General features: G+C 39.9%; 1 protein-coding gene across 3 annotated transcripts in view; it reads left to right on the top strand.

Annotated features, from left to right (window-relative positions):
• Nucleotides 1-15,140, top strand: part of APBA2 (amyloid beta precursor protein binding family A member 2) — a 570,259-nt gene that overhangs the window by 24,275 nt on the left and 530,844 nt on the right. The window lies entirely within an intron of this gene.

Below are 15,140 nucleotides of genomic sequence, written 5' to 3'. Positions count from 1 at the left end.
TCGCGGCAATGTGGCAACTAAGCAGCAGACAGAAATGACACTTAGGCCTCGTACACACGATAGGATAGACAGAGGACAACGGTCTGAAGGACCGCTGTCTTAGGTTAACCGATGAAGCTGACTGATGGTCAGTCGTGCCTACACACCATCAGTTAAATAACCGATCGTGTCAGAACGCGGTGACGTAAAACACAACAACGTGCTGAAAAAAACGAAGTTCAATGCTTCCAAGCATGCGTCGACTTGATTCTGAGCATGCGCGGGTTTTTAACCAATGCTTTTGCATACTAACGATCAGTTTTGACCTATCGGTTAGGCGTCCATCGGTTAAATTTTAAAGCAAGTTCCTATTTTTTTAACCGAAGGTTAAATAACCTATGGGGCCCACGCACGATCGGTTTTGACTGATGAAAACGGTCCTTCAGACCGTTGTCCTCTGGCTATCCTATCGTGTGTATGAGGCCTTAGTGCTCTCAATAGAGTCAAGTACACACTATGAGGGACATGCTTTGTTCATATTTCATGTCTGAGGTTTACCAGCACTTTTACGCTTTATTAATCCCCGATTCTGTAAAACGCACTGCCAATTTCCACTGCATTTTAATTATCTCGCTCCCCTCCTTTGTTGTAGGTTTCTTGAAAATTCTAGTAATTCAATGTATGGGGCTCAGTCAGCTCCCTTCAGGTTCTGTCACCAGAGGAACATGTCTTAGCAAAGTGGAAGAATCAGCCATATTGTATAGTGGTTATTTGTACAGGACCTGCAATAGGGGGCAGTATAGCAGACAGAAGCCAACAAAGTTAGAAAAGGTTGGTGCCTTCTGCGCAGCAGGGGTGGTAGTTTGGGATTTTTAATACAAGTTTACTTTAAAATAGCCTGTTTTATATTGGTTGAAGGTGGGCAATTGTCCCAGTTCTATTTTCAGCTTTGTATATCCGCTCCAGTGTGTACCTGTAACTTTGGGCTTGTTTCACATAGTTGAAATGTCTTTTTTCAGTACTAGCTTTAAAAGGATGGGAAAATTATAGAGATGTTATAGCAGAACACTTGAAATATATTATTCATTGGTGACACATTCACTTGAGCTCCAGCGAGGAGATGATTTCTCTGGATTTATGTCTTCCTACATGACAGAACTTTCAATTCACTACTTCAGTGCTGACACCATCCACTGACCTTGCTTCACAAGACGTTGCCTGTTATTTCAGAGATATCACTGATACAATAATAGCAAAAGTCAAATTACAGTCCACCTACCACCCCAGCTGCCTTCACCTTCATATCCCCCTACATCCTATGTCTTTAAATTGGTAATAAAGGCAGACGTCTTTTCTAGCCTAGCCTCCTTTCTTCATGCACACCTTTTTTTACTCCATGTGACCTGTACTTATTTGCCACTTAAAGCATATCTTTACTTTCCCCACAGTAAAACTTGCCTTTCCCATGCTGCCCCATGGGGCTGAATCCACCAATGGGTCATCTTCTTCCCGCTTCCTCCTGCTTTCTGAAACTCAACTTTGAGTGTCTGAGAGGTCAACACAAGACCATAATAATGTAATATGTGTGCAATATTACACAATATTACACAAATAAAGTAAGAGTGCAGAGAACACTTGTGTTTTGACACCAGAAATCACCCCTAATGCCCCGTACACACGATCGCGTATTCCGACAACAAAACTGTGGATTTTTTTTTCCGACGGATGTTGGCTCAAACTTGTCTTGCATACACACGGTCACATAAATGTTGTCAGAAAACTCTGATTGCCAAGAACGCGGTCACGTACAACACGTACGACGGCACTATAAAAGGGAAGTTCAATACCAAGTGCGCCACCCTTTGGGCTCCTTCAGCTAATCTTGTGTTAGTAGAAGTTTGGTGAAAGACGATTCGCGCTTATATGTCATCTGCTGCTGTTCCCGATCTCTCGGGGTCTTGGAGAAATCAGTTTGTCAGAACTCTGTGTGAATATCAGCAGCAAAACAACTTCAATATTCTAGCATTATAAAGAAGAAGAGAATGTGCTGCAAAAAAATATTTAAAAATTAGCAGTGTGACGATTGTGCTATCTCCATTATGAACGCTAGTTTTTACCAGGCCGAGCACTTCCGTCTCGTACTTGATTCAGAGCATGCATAGAAATTTGCGCGTCGGAATTGTCTACACACGCTCGAAATTTACGAGAACGGATTTTGCTGTCGGAAAATTTGAAGAACCAGTTCTCAAATTTTTGTTGTCAGATATTCCGACAGCAAATGTCTGATGGAGCCTACACACGGTCGGAATTTCCAACAACAAGCTCCAAACGAACATCTGTTGTTGGAAATTCCAATCTTGTGTATACGGCATTAGTGTGCTGTATCATCACTTGCTCATATGAATCAATCCGCACTCACCAGATATTAGTGACCTCCTTGTTGTTAAAAAAGAAAAGTCAGCCACGCTTCGTGTTAACTCAAAGACCAGATCATACCACTGGATGGATGCCTGGGGTGTGTGTCCTGTCCTGGTTGGCAAGCGGATTCCATTGACTCAAATGGCAGGGACCTAAAAATGTAAAAAGAAAGAAGAAGGATCCTCCCATAGTGTGTATAATTGTTGACTTATTTTGCAAAAACGATCACATACAAAAGCTGATTAAAAAAAAAACTGTAAATTCTATCCGATCTGCCCACTCAAGCTGGGAAGCCACCTAGCAATTCGCATGCATTCCACTAGGACCGGATATGACACACCGGGAGTCGTCATAACGTGACATCCTCAGAAGCCCATGATGCATTGACATATGATGTCATTCCTATCAAAGGCCATAATGTGATGAATCCAAGAAAAAAATATCGAATTTCTTCATTAATTTAGGCCAATATGTATTCTGTTACATTTATGGCGAACAAATCCTAATAAGCACATATTGATTAGTTTGCGCAAACGTTATAAAGTCTACAAACGATGGGATATTTGTATTTATTTTTTTACTAGTAATAGCTTCAATCAGCGACTGTGATATTGCGGCAGTACTAATGACACTGACTGGGTAGGGGTTTACATCAAGGGAAATCAAAGGGTTTAATGTGTTCCTTGCCAGTGTTTGTGTACTGTGGGAAGGTGCTTTTACTAAGGGAAGTCATAGATCTGTGTCCCTGCTTTGCAGGAATAGATACTGACAGATCACCATTCTGCCTGTGTACTGAACAATCGCTGGTTGCCGGTGGACATTGAGTCTGTGTTACCTGTCGCTGGGCTCCTGATGTGTGTGATCATAGCGGAGCGGCCAGCCGGTGGCGCAGCATATTTTGGCCGGGCGGATGAGAAGCAGTTAAAGAATGAAAAGAAAGATTGTTCATCCTGTATTTAGACTTACTACCTAATTAGAGAACAGCAGCTCTGGTGGCTTCCGGCAAGGTTCTGTACTGTAACCACTGGTTATCAGTGAGAAATTCAAGAGAAAGATTGTTTAGACTGCCCTGTTTAATGTTATATCTTAGTCCAAGCAACCTTTGAAATGGATAAATGTTGCATTAACAGCTTTTTATGTTTAAAAGTTTTTTTTTATAACTCAATCAATGTTACATCGTTACATAGTCTGGTTGAAAAAAGAAACAAATCCATCTGGTTCAACTAATGAAAGAGATAAAAATATATATCCTAAAACAAGAAATTCATACATTCCTTTACCCACAGTTGACCAGCACAGTGGTCTCCAAACTATGGCCCGGGGACGGGATGCGACCCTTTGCTTGCCTTTATCTGGCCCTTGGGGCACTATTCCATTCACTGACACCAACAATGGGGGCTTAATTACTGTTGCTGACACCAACAATTATATTATACACAATTTATATAGCGCCAACAGTTTACGCAGTGCTTTACAATGTAGAGGGGGGACAACACAATTACAGTACAATACAGAAGGGACAGGAGGGCCCTGCACGTAGAGCTTACATTTTAAAGGGAGGGGGTGGTGGTACAAAACGTAATAGCCGCGGGGGGGTGATTTCATGGGGGTGGCTCGGGGACAGTTCTTAGGAGGGTGTGGGATAGCCTTCCCTGAATAAATACGTTTTCAGGGATCTCCTAAAGGTGGACAGGTTAGGGGGCAATGGGGCACTATTCCTCCCACCGACACCAACAGTGGGGCTTGATTCCTGTTACTGACACCAACAGCGGGGCACTATTTCTCCCACTGACACCAATAATGGGGCACTATTCCTCCCACTGACACCAATGATAGGCCACTATTTCTCCCACTGACACCAATGAATGGGAGACTACCCCCCCCCCCACTGATACCATTGATGGGGCACTAATCCTCCCATTGACACAATGATGAGGCAATGTTTACTCCCACTGGACGCCAGGACATTTTCTACTCCCACTGGCCATAGTCCAGTCCCACTTAGGTCTGAAGGACAGTAAACTACCCCTTTGTTTAGAAAGTTTGGAGACCCTCTGATCCAGAGGAAGGCAAAACCACCCAGAAAAGCATTATCAATTGGCTCCAGCCGGGGAAAAAATTCCTTCCTGATCCCCCGAGGATCCCCTGGAGCAACGTTGCCTATAACCTATAAATGTCAGTAACCAGTTATAATATGTACATTTAGGAAAGAATCCAGGCCAATCTACTGAGCTGGCCAGAACCACCTCTTGAAGGAGTCTATTCCACGTTTTCACAGCTCAGGTTCCTTCTAGCCATAATGGAGAGTGCCCTTTAGAACCCCTGGAACACGTTGGCTTGTTGTTTTTCTCTAACTCTTTCCTTCTATAAGCAAACTAACAAAAAAAGTTTTCTATTTTCTATTCAGTATTCTAGCAGTACTGGAGCAGAGTAATCTATTCCTTCATTTCAGAACTACAGCGCAGGCATACATTATATTTGATGTTTTTCAAGGTGTTTTATACCTTTCTTTGCAGCTCACATATCCATAAAGAGTTTTTTCTTTAGTTTGATGTGCAGGCATTATTTTACTTCACAGGCATAATTACCTATGCATTATTCCTGAAAGAGACAGAACAAAATGTAGCCGTATGAATTAAATCTACAGAATGTCACCTGCCAGTCATTTTTCATTACCAGAGGCAGCAAAGTTGCACTGTTACAAAAGTAAAATGAGCTGAACAGATGGGATCATTCTGGCATATACGCCTCAAGGCTTTCTATATGAGTCCATGTCTATTGCATCATTTTTGCTAAATTCTTCGATGGTACACTTTAATAGAACCTAAAATATCAGAGAGTTGAACAACATTACACAGGAACTGCTAATCAAATTTTCTTGAGGAAATGTTACAGTTATAAATACCACAATATGTATCATCTACGTTAGTATTCATCAGAATTCAGAACAAGGGGGCTACAAAAACTATTCATTTTACAAACACAGAATGTAAAAGAATAGGCTGGGATTATGAGCTGTTAAGCAAAGACACAGAAACCAAATGGGAAATTTAAAAGTTATTCAAAATAAATAATATACCAAGCACATACCCCACAGGGAATAAGATTTCTAACGCCAAATGGAGATTTTTTTTGAGGAATATGTTTTCGGTATAATAAAGCATAAAAGGAAAACATTTACATTCTTGAGAGTTCTGAAAATGTATTAAGAAAATAAAAGGAATGTTATAAATTTACATGTAAAAGAAAATCAATCCACAGAACATTGAAGGTGAAAAATAGATTACTACTGTAAAAATGTTTGGCTCTGGAAGGGTTGGAAATCCCTGACAATTTGTTTAGACCCTTTTCACACTGAGGCAGTTTTCAGGCATTTAAGAGCCCTTTCGTACTGGTGAGTTTTTGCGGTAAAAATAGCGATATTTAAACGCTCCAAAAACGCCCCTCTCCATTGAAATGAATTGAAAACGCTGTAAAAACACAGTAAAATAGCAGTGTTTTACCGCTATTTTAACGCTCCGCTATAGGCGTTTTCAGTGTGAAAGGGCTCTTAGCGATAGAAATAGTCTAGAAAAAGCGCCTATAAAAAGTCCTGCAAACAGCATCTTTGGGGCGGGTTGGGAGCACTGTACAAAGTGCTCCTAAAATGCCCCTGCCCATTGAAATGAATGGGCAATGCTTATAAAGCGCCCTAAAAACACTTTGAAAGTGCCGCAATATGGGACTTTTTACCTTTTTTTTAAGTAAAATCCGCCCCACTAACAACCGAAAAGCACTGCAAAACCTCCTCTAAAACGCAGCTAAAGCATGATAAAAACGACTGTCGCTTTAGCACTGTTTTAGCAATGCTGTAGTGTGAAATGGGTCTTATGCCGCGCACACACGATTAAACCGATGATTATGGTCTGATGGACCGTTTTCATCGGTCAAAACCCATCGCGTGTGGGCGCCATCAGTTGTTTAACCATTGATTAAAAAAAAGCCAACTTGTTTTAAAAACCCATGCATGCTCAGAATCAAGTCGACGCATGCTTGGAAGCATTGAACTTCATTTTTTTCAGCACGTCATTGTGTTTTACGTCACCGCGTTCTGACACAATCGTCTTTTTAACCGATGGTGTGTAGGCGCGACGGACCATCAGTCAGCTTCATCGGTTAACCGATGAAAATGGTCCATCGGTCCGTTCTCATCAGATGGACTGATCGTGTGTACGCGGCATTATTGTATCCCTGCTACTGAGCTTTACCCTTTGTTGTGCCGATGACCAGTGATAGGAAAACCACATTTTTACAGTTATAACACCTATTCCAGTGGCAACCAAAATCAAAGCTGAGTCGAATTTAGAGCATTTTGGAGGCAGTTGAAGCGTTGTAATTGAAACATGGTATGACAGGATATTTGAGTTTAAATAATTTAATAATTTAGTGAGTGCCAAGAATTGGGAGCCTATCCAGCAAACAAGGCTTGTTCAGATTGTGGCGCTACAGTGTATTATACCGCAACTTTGCACCCCATATAAACTTAGAGCGCCCATTATATGCAATATTCTGTGACTGTGCACTCCCAAACTCCTGCATGCAAAAGCTTTGGTGTGCTTTACCAAAACAAACACTGTTCAAATGTAGGCATATTTAATCCCTTCACCTTATTTCACAGTTATAGTGCATGGCTTTTTCGCCTCCCAGAAATGTAAACCCCTTTGACCTTAAAGTAGAACTATAGACAAAACCTTTTTCCAATTTGAATATTGCAAGGGAGGGTTATAACCCCTGTCAGATTTTTTTCGCCCTTTGTCTCATTTTGCAGATATCACTTCCTGTCCCATAGCCAAACAGGAAGTGAGAGGAAATCCCTGTAAATTAAAGGAATCCTTGGGGACCCCAGGCCACCAGAACTAGTTCCCCCCCATTGGAAGATTTCTCTCTATTACTTTTTTGGGGACAACACACAATTTGGGATTTTCTTTACTTTCCCTTTCAAAGATAACGGTAAACCAGCTCACATTATACCTTGTGACTGACACTTTATGTATATGTTATTTTTTATTAAGAAGTGATTTAAAAAAAAAAAGTTGTTTTTAAACAATGTAATTCCAATAAAGCCATGGCCTTGCCCTTCCAAAGAGCACTCAAAGAGTGAAAGGTTCTATGTACACCTATGTTCTTAGCAGTCATCGAAAAGTTTGGGACTGATCTCTCTCTTTAATTTGATTTACTGTCATTAATAGTGCTGTGCACACAAGTCCTTACCATATGAAAAACACACTTTAAAGTGGTAATTGGAAGAAGTCATAAGATAGAAAACATTTGCATATCTTAATGCACTTCATATTACCCCAAGCCTTGAATCACTTACTCTCCATGGCCTCCTTTTTTCCTCTACATTTACAAATTAAATTAATATAAACCAGAAACCTATGTATTGCCTGAAGCCCAGGACTGTGTGAAAGTCTTTGATGCAACGAGTGCACTCTTGAAAGCATCAATGTTAATGTATAGTCGATGAACATGTGTGAGGATGTCATAATTCTAATGAGCCAAGGGCTACAGGATTCATCATATATATAATGCGTAGGAGGTTAGTTAGTAGCTGTTGTTTTCCCTTTCTTTCATTCAGTAGCATAGTTGCGAGTATGAAAATCTTATATACTCCTCTGTATGAAATCAGGTAATGAAAGAACATTTTTGGCAACACAGCTGCTTTGGTTGTTCACCCTCAATGAACAGCCTGGGTAGAATCAGAAGTAAATGCTTTCCAATCAAAGCCACATTATCATCTCTTGACAGACGTGCAGTGAGAAACAAGATGGGAGGAAGATGGCAGCAGAGGAGATAACACCTCCTGTGTTTTCTAAGGGTAATGATGAAGATATAAAAGTTACGGAGGAATTGCAGGAGTGTCGGTGGCAGAATGAAGTGATAATCACGTCCCATTCCCTGCAGTGCTAATTAACTCCACAAATGTGTTACTGCATCATGCTAGGTGCTAATAGGCCGGTAATATAAACATATATGTTTTTTTTATTCCAGTGTTGAGCAAAAAAAACTAGAAAAAAAATACCCACAGTGATCTGCCAAAGCTCCTAGGTATTGTCTTTGATGTGCTCTTAAAGGATGCATTGAAGGAATGAAAAATCATGAAGGATTAGAGCAGAAGCACTTGTTAGTAGAATAACTCTTGAAGGCCTTTTCTTTTAGAACGCAGAGTGAAAAAGTGCCAGCTGCAATGTTAGTACCCATGTTAGTACCCATGTACGAATAGAGCGAGGTGTTTAGAGATATATCAACTACAGCTGGCCATATGTTATACTATTTTATTGTACAATTTTCCTTTAGATCTACCAAAACCATATAATATGAGGGCAAACCTAAGCACTTTCAATTTGTATGCACTACATAGTTGAAGGTAAATCTAAAGAAAATTGAATACGAAATTTGTATAATGTATGGCTAGCTTTAGGCTCAGTGTCCATATTTTATTTAGGGTAACTGATGCAACCATGCAAGTCTTGTCCTGAACAAATGATGTTATTGTCAAGTTATTACCATTAAATTTTCTGTGATTATATACAGTCATCTACAACTTGTCAGATATACAAAATTCTTAAACTTCATTCCACATTATTAACTTCATATAAAACTGGTCATAGACATTTGAGTAAGACTAGAATTTAGCAAACATTTCTGCTGCAAGATCTTACTTTCCCTGATATACAACCCAGGACATATGTGTGTTCAGAAGATAATAGAAATTTTGTATAAATTATGCTTTGTGAGGCTGTATTGACTCTTGAGAATTTTATCTAGATGCCTGTAACAGTTGGGTCTTTATTCCTTTTTCACATTTAGCTTAACAATGTGAGTTACAAGGAGACTGACTTTGACATAAGAAACCTCTTTGCATATGGTACCTCTCTATATGGCCTCTTGCTCAGTGCGGGGTTACCATCAGCTCAACAATTGTCATGTATTATCTGCTGTGCAAGTTGGAAATTAATTGTCCGTCAGGTCTGCGTGGGAGATGAGAGAAGTAAAACTGAGATATATTTTCAAAAGTGCAAAAAGACTGGTTTATGTTGGCTTAGAAAAAAATTAGATTTTTTTTTTACCGGCATGTCAATTTTAATGTGAAAAATAAAATTGTAAGTGATTTAAAATGTATAACCATAACTTTAAGTTCATCTTGTCCTGTTTAAATAGTATTTACTATTTCTTTAAAATAACAATGACTTGTTAATAGAGGTCACCAGCTGACTCACATAGGATCTATTTTAGAACTTCATCAGATTACTAACATGTCATCCGATGGACCCTTTACAGTCGATAAATGGAAGTGATACAGTGGAAAGATAAATGCCATTTAAGCCACTTTATTAAAGCTAGTCTCTTTCAACCTATAGTAACCTAGTCAACAGGAACCTACTACCCTAAAATTAACATAACGTATATCTAAAGCCACATGTGCCTCTTGGGTTAGGGTTAGGACCTCTGTAAGGTATTTATTGCTTTCTATGTTTTCATTAGGAAGATTCGTCCTCAGTATTTCCAGGTTACCATTATCACTGGGACTGAAAGCTGTAGGAAAATATGGGTATGTCTCCAGAACTTGAATAGAGGGGAAATCTTTCAATGGAGATACTTATTCAGGTGACAGCCATCTAAGAAAGAATTTATTTTCCTTCCTTTCCTTTTTGTTTCCTTTCCTACCATTCCATTCCCTTCCTTTCTTCCTTCCTTCCTTCCTTCCTTGCTTCCTCCCTCCCAACCCTCCTCCTCTTGCTTTCTTTCTTTTCTTTTCTTAGCTTCTCTTTTTGTTTTTTTCTTTCCTTTTTTGTCCTCCCTTCTTTTCTTTTTTTCTTGTTTCCTTGTTGATTACATAAATCACTGCTATTATAAATCCAAAATTCAGCTTGCCAACTGTTCATTTACCTCTGTGTCAGGAGTTTGGATTCAACGACCCCAAAGCAAATGGACATGTATGCTAATATCCTCCGAGTATACACATTTCCATGTATTGCTGAGACCTGCATTGCAGCTCCTATCTTGGGAAACAGCAAGTGCCCGATTGAAAAATTACAATTGAGATTTTTTTTTTCTGGCAAAGAAATAGATTCTCTGAGCTCTTGCGGTCAAAGACACATGGGGCCAGATTCAGAAAACACGCTGGCGTATCTACAGATACGCAGCGTAAGTGTAGAGATGCGCCGTCGTATCTATGCGCCTTATTCACAATACTAGATACGCTTGAAATATGGCTTCTTCCGACCGACGCGTCGAATATGCAAATGACCTAGATAGGCCGATTCATGAACGTACTTGCGCCCGTCGTATTAAGCTACGCCGTTTACGTAAGGCTTACGTCCGGCGTAAGTTTACCCCTCATTAAGCAGGGGTAAGTCATGTTAAGGTATGGACGTCGGAATAGCCGCCGATTTTTACGTCGTTTACGTAAGTCGTACGTGAATGGGGCTGGGCGTAGGTTACGTTCACGTCACAGTCATTGAGCCGGCGTATGTTAGGGAGTAAATTCAACGTGATACTGAGCATGATGCGCTACGCCGCACTAAAGATACGCCATTGTATCTGAATCTGGCCCCCTAAGTTTAAAATGACCATTGATCATTTTGGAATTCAAGGTATTGCATGATGATGACATATAATGTTTATAAATACTGTATGTATATATATATATATATATATAAATATTATGGGGTTGATGTACTATGTCTCTTTACAAGGGGATTTTCACTTTGCCAGGACATTTCTTTTAGTGGAAGCTCTGCTGACTTCCATCTTCCAATCATGTGCAAGCAAGAATACCGTTTTCTTTTCTTGTTTGTGATTGAATTTTGTTTTTCAGAGTGAATATTTACCACATGCATTAGGCTAGGGGGAAAATCCCTTGCATCCTATTTGCTTGTAGAAAATTACCTCCAATATGTATTGTATATTGTGATGACCATACACAAGGAAATTGTTAGTTTTTTTTTGTTGTTGAAAAGATCAGATTACTGCCCCAATAACGTTTGCTCTGCACTATAGGTGATATAATATTTTACATTAGAATACATGCAGTGAAAAGTCACTTTTGTTGATCAATTCTTACCTTTTTGAATTATTTCTTACATCAAAGGCAGATTTTATTTTCGTTAGCAGTTTGTTTGATTTATGACAAACGTTAAGTCCTAGAAATTATTATTATTCCTTAATTGGTACCCGTATACACTTTCTGTTCTGGTGATTGCAATTAAAGAACAAGTATTAGTTGCAGAATAAAAGGTCAGTTTAAAAAAAATCATTATATGCAAATCAAAAAATTATAAAATCAAAGCATAATATACTGTAGGTGTATATTTTGCAGACTAACTGGCAATCTCAGAGCTGTGGAGTGTCATATGGTCACGACTTCCTGAAAATTCTTGTATCTTCAGTCTACAAGCATAGTTTGAATTTGATTGGTGGCTATGAGATACTTGTTGGTATGGACATTTTACTATGGACTTTCCATATATGAGAGAAATCGAGGTGTCTATGGTTAGGTTATTCGGGATAAGGTTGGACTGGTTCAGTACAGCAATGCCCAGAAAAATTTGAGGTATTGAGTAGGTACTTGTTTTAAATTGAATGTATCTTTGATCATTCATTAAGGGATAATTAATACTATCTTATAGATAATTCTCTGTCACAACTTGAAAATAAATAATATCCTTTTTTTTGTGTGCACATAGGGGTTTATATATGTACAACATCTATTTTGTTTCAATCTATGATTCATTTCTAGAGGTTCACTTAAATCTTAACTCTGGTTTAACTTAAATAATTGCCCATGTAGTGGGGCTCCCTGTAGTGCTAGTTTTAAATGCTCATTGTTATAGGGGGAACAAAATAAGAAGTTATAATTTTTTTATGTTCCTCATTTCCATGGCAGCTGATGCTCTGCTCTGTTTCAGGATGTAGTCAGGCCCCTTACCATCTTCCTGCTCAATGCTGGTCCTATATTGAACATGATGATGTCAGGGAGCTTACAACCAGCAGAATGGCGGGGGGGGGGGGAGGGGCTTTGAAGGACCAGTCCTACACTGCAGAAGAAGCCTGTGAGATCGAGGAATAGATAGGTATGGCTGCGCACTCCTGTACCCCTTGACAAAACAAGCATTTAACTGAAGTATTCACGTGTCTTTATGAATCATGGGATGCAAGGATCACTTTTTCAGCTGCCCATATTTAGGCTTTAAAGTTAATCTGCATTTGTATGAAAGAGGTTAGCAAGGAACAACTAAACTGTTGTAGCTGTGATAGAAAAATAAAATAAAAAATGATGACTAGGAACTAGTCCCCAGCTGATCTTTTCCCCATTACAGACTTGCCATGCCTAGTTCTGCACTGTGTTGAGTAAGGCCGGCCACGGGTTTGCAGGAAAGAAATTCACTAGATTCCCCATTAACACAGACAGTGTTGATGTGAGAATTCCTCCTGCTGGACCATTATTTTCTCCTAGCGGGGATGGGTGGAAGAAGCCGTCGCCCTCGGGAGAAGACAGTGATTATCGCTGGTGGCTTTAGCAGCAACTTACAATAATCATAAGCGAATCCAGCAGACTGGTTGTACCCAAGTTGATGAATGGATCAACTTTGTAAATTCAGCTTGCCCATTAATGGTTAGAATCTCGGCTGGTTCCGGCTGAACTGGCCGAGATTCGAACCATGTATGGCCGGCTTTAGCCATTTTACTAGAGGCAGGGTTTTACTTCCTCAAAGTGGCCCCTCTAATGTTTGGTGATCTAAAGAATGATGGGATAACATTCAAGAAGAAAGGTGAGCAAGTACAGATCCACAGAATAAATAAGGTAGGGATATCCTTGTCCTGCAGGTCCTCTGATACAGCCTTTCCTGCAGCAGCGAGAACAGTAGTGACATCACCAAATCTGGATGTAGCAAGATAAAGTTCTCTACTGTTTTTCAGAACGAATTCAAGATAAAAGATAGACATTTCAGGGTGCCTGCTTAGGCAAAGTTAACATTCATCGATATTCCACGTAAGAGCAAATATTAATTATTTTCATACAGGTCCAATTTAAGAGGAGGACATTTTTGCATAATAGGTGTCATAAAGTTTCTGAGTGTACCTCTGAGTTTAAGAGAATGCTATTTGGTTGTGCGACTTGACCGCACAGAATATCCTATATGAACACCAATTTTTAGAAAGTTAACATTTGCATAAATTATTCTACTTAATTAGGAAACCTAGCAAGAGCTATGTTTGTTATATCAGAGGTGTGGTCAGGCACTTTAATAAGCCTATAATTTAGAGATGGTGGTCAGATGAGACAAGTTTAAAGCTAAAATTTTGAGAAAAATAAAAAATAGTACCAGGGATGGAACTTAACATGAATAAAGAGTGTCCCATGTGCTGGTGACTGCTATGTTAGGTTAAAATATGTGACCCCTGTATACCCCCACATTAGTGATCTTCCTGTGCTGCGGAGGTTAATATCAGCAGCTGCAGCTGTGACAGGCACTCGTCAAGTTTTGATTATGTCTGCCTTTTTTGCCACTGTGATTCATTCTTAGAAGCTTAGAAGCAATGCTATCAGTTGCCACAATGACCATAATTGGAGGGAGTGGACTTTTCATTCACCTGCCCGCCCTCCATTCATAAAGCGCTTTTCATTATGGTACGGTTTACATGATCGTAGCACACAGTACTTCGGATTTCAACCTAACACAGCAGCCACCAGTACATGGGACACCATTTATGGTAAGTATTGTTCTTGTTTTTTATTTTATTTCACTAAGCTTTAGCTTTAAACCTGAATTGGACAACACTAATGCCACGTACACACGATCAGTCCATCCGATGAGAACGGACCGATGGACCGTTTTCATCGGTTAACCGATGAAGCTGACTGATGGTCCGTCGCGCCTACACACCATCGGTTAAAAAAAACGATCGTGTCAGAACGCGGTGACGTAAAACACAACGACAGGCTGAAAAAAACAAAGTTCAATGCTTCCAAGCATGCGTTGACTTGAGTCTGAGCATGCGTGGATTTTTAACCGATGGACGTGCCTACTAACGATCGTTTTTTTTCTATCGGTTAGGAATCCATCGGTTAAATTTAAACAAGTTGGCTTTTTTTTAACCGATGGTTAAATAACCGATGGCGCCCACACACAATCGGTTTTGACCGATGAAAACAGTCCATCAGACCATTCTCATCGGTTTAACCGATCGTGTGTACGCGGCATTAGTTTACTTAAGCGCGGTGTGTTTTACACATTTGCCATTACGGACATCAACTGACACTCTGGCATTTTAAAGTCCATTTCCAGCTTAGGCAAGAAACAAAAAGGGAATCCAGCAGCTCTTTAGAAAAAAAAAAAACGCCTTTGGATGCTTTACTAACCCTATCTCTGGGGCTGTCCAATCCGCACATCCAGTGCCACTCTTCAGGGTTGTTGAATGATGCCCAACATCAATCAACCCATATCCTGTAAAGCCAGAGTGTCAAGGCTCCACTATAGGAGAATCTTCTTCATTCAGGTTCTGCTCAATTTCAGAAGAAGAAAAGGATGAAGAGGGTGACATCTGTGGACCAGACCTAAGACACCTGGAAAAAAGGTGAATATAAAGGTTTTTAAAATGCAGGTGTGCTCAAATGTTGTGTGTGAGAGCAGGGGATGGGTGGGGGATCCCGAGCACCCTGCAGAGGTATATGGCCTGGCCATAAGAACGCAAAATAT

The sequence above is a fragment of the Rana temporaria genome, chromosome 3, assembly GCF_905171775.1.
Source record: "Rana temporaria chromosome 3, aRanTem1.1, whole genome shotgun sequence".
Lineage (NCBI taxonomy): Eukaryota > Metazoa > Chordata > Amphibia > Anura > Ranidae > Rana > Rana temporaria.
The sequence above is the reverse complement of the archived record's forward strand: the minus strand, read 5'-3'. Positions and strand labels throughout refer to the sequence as shown.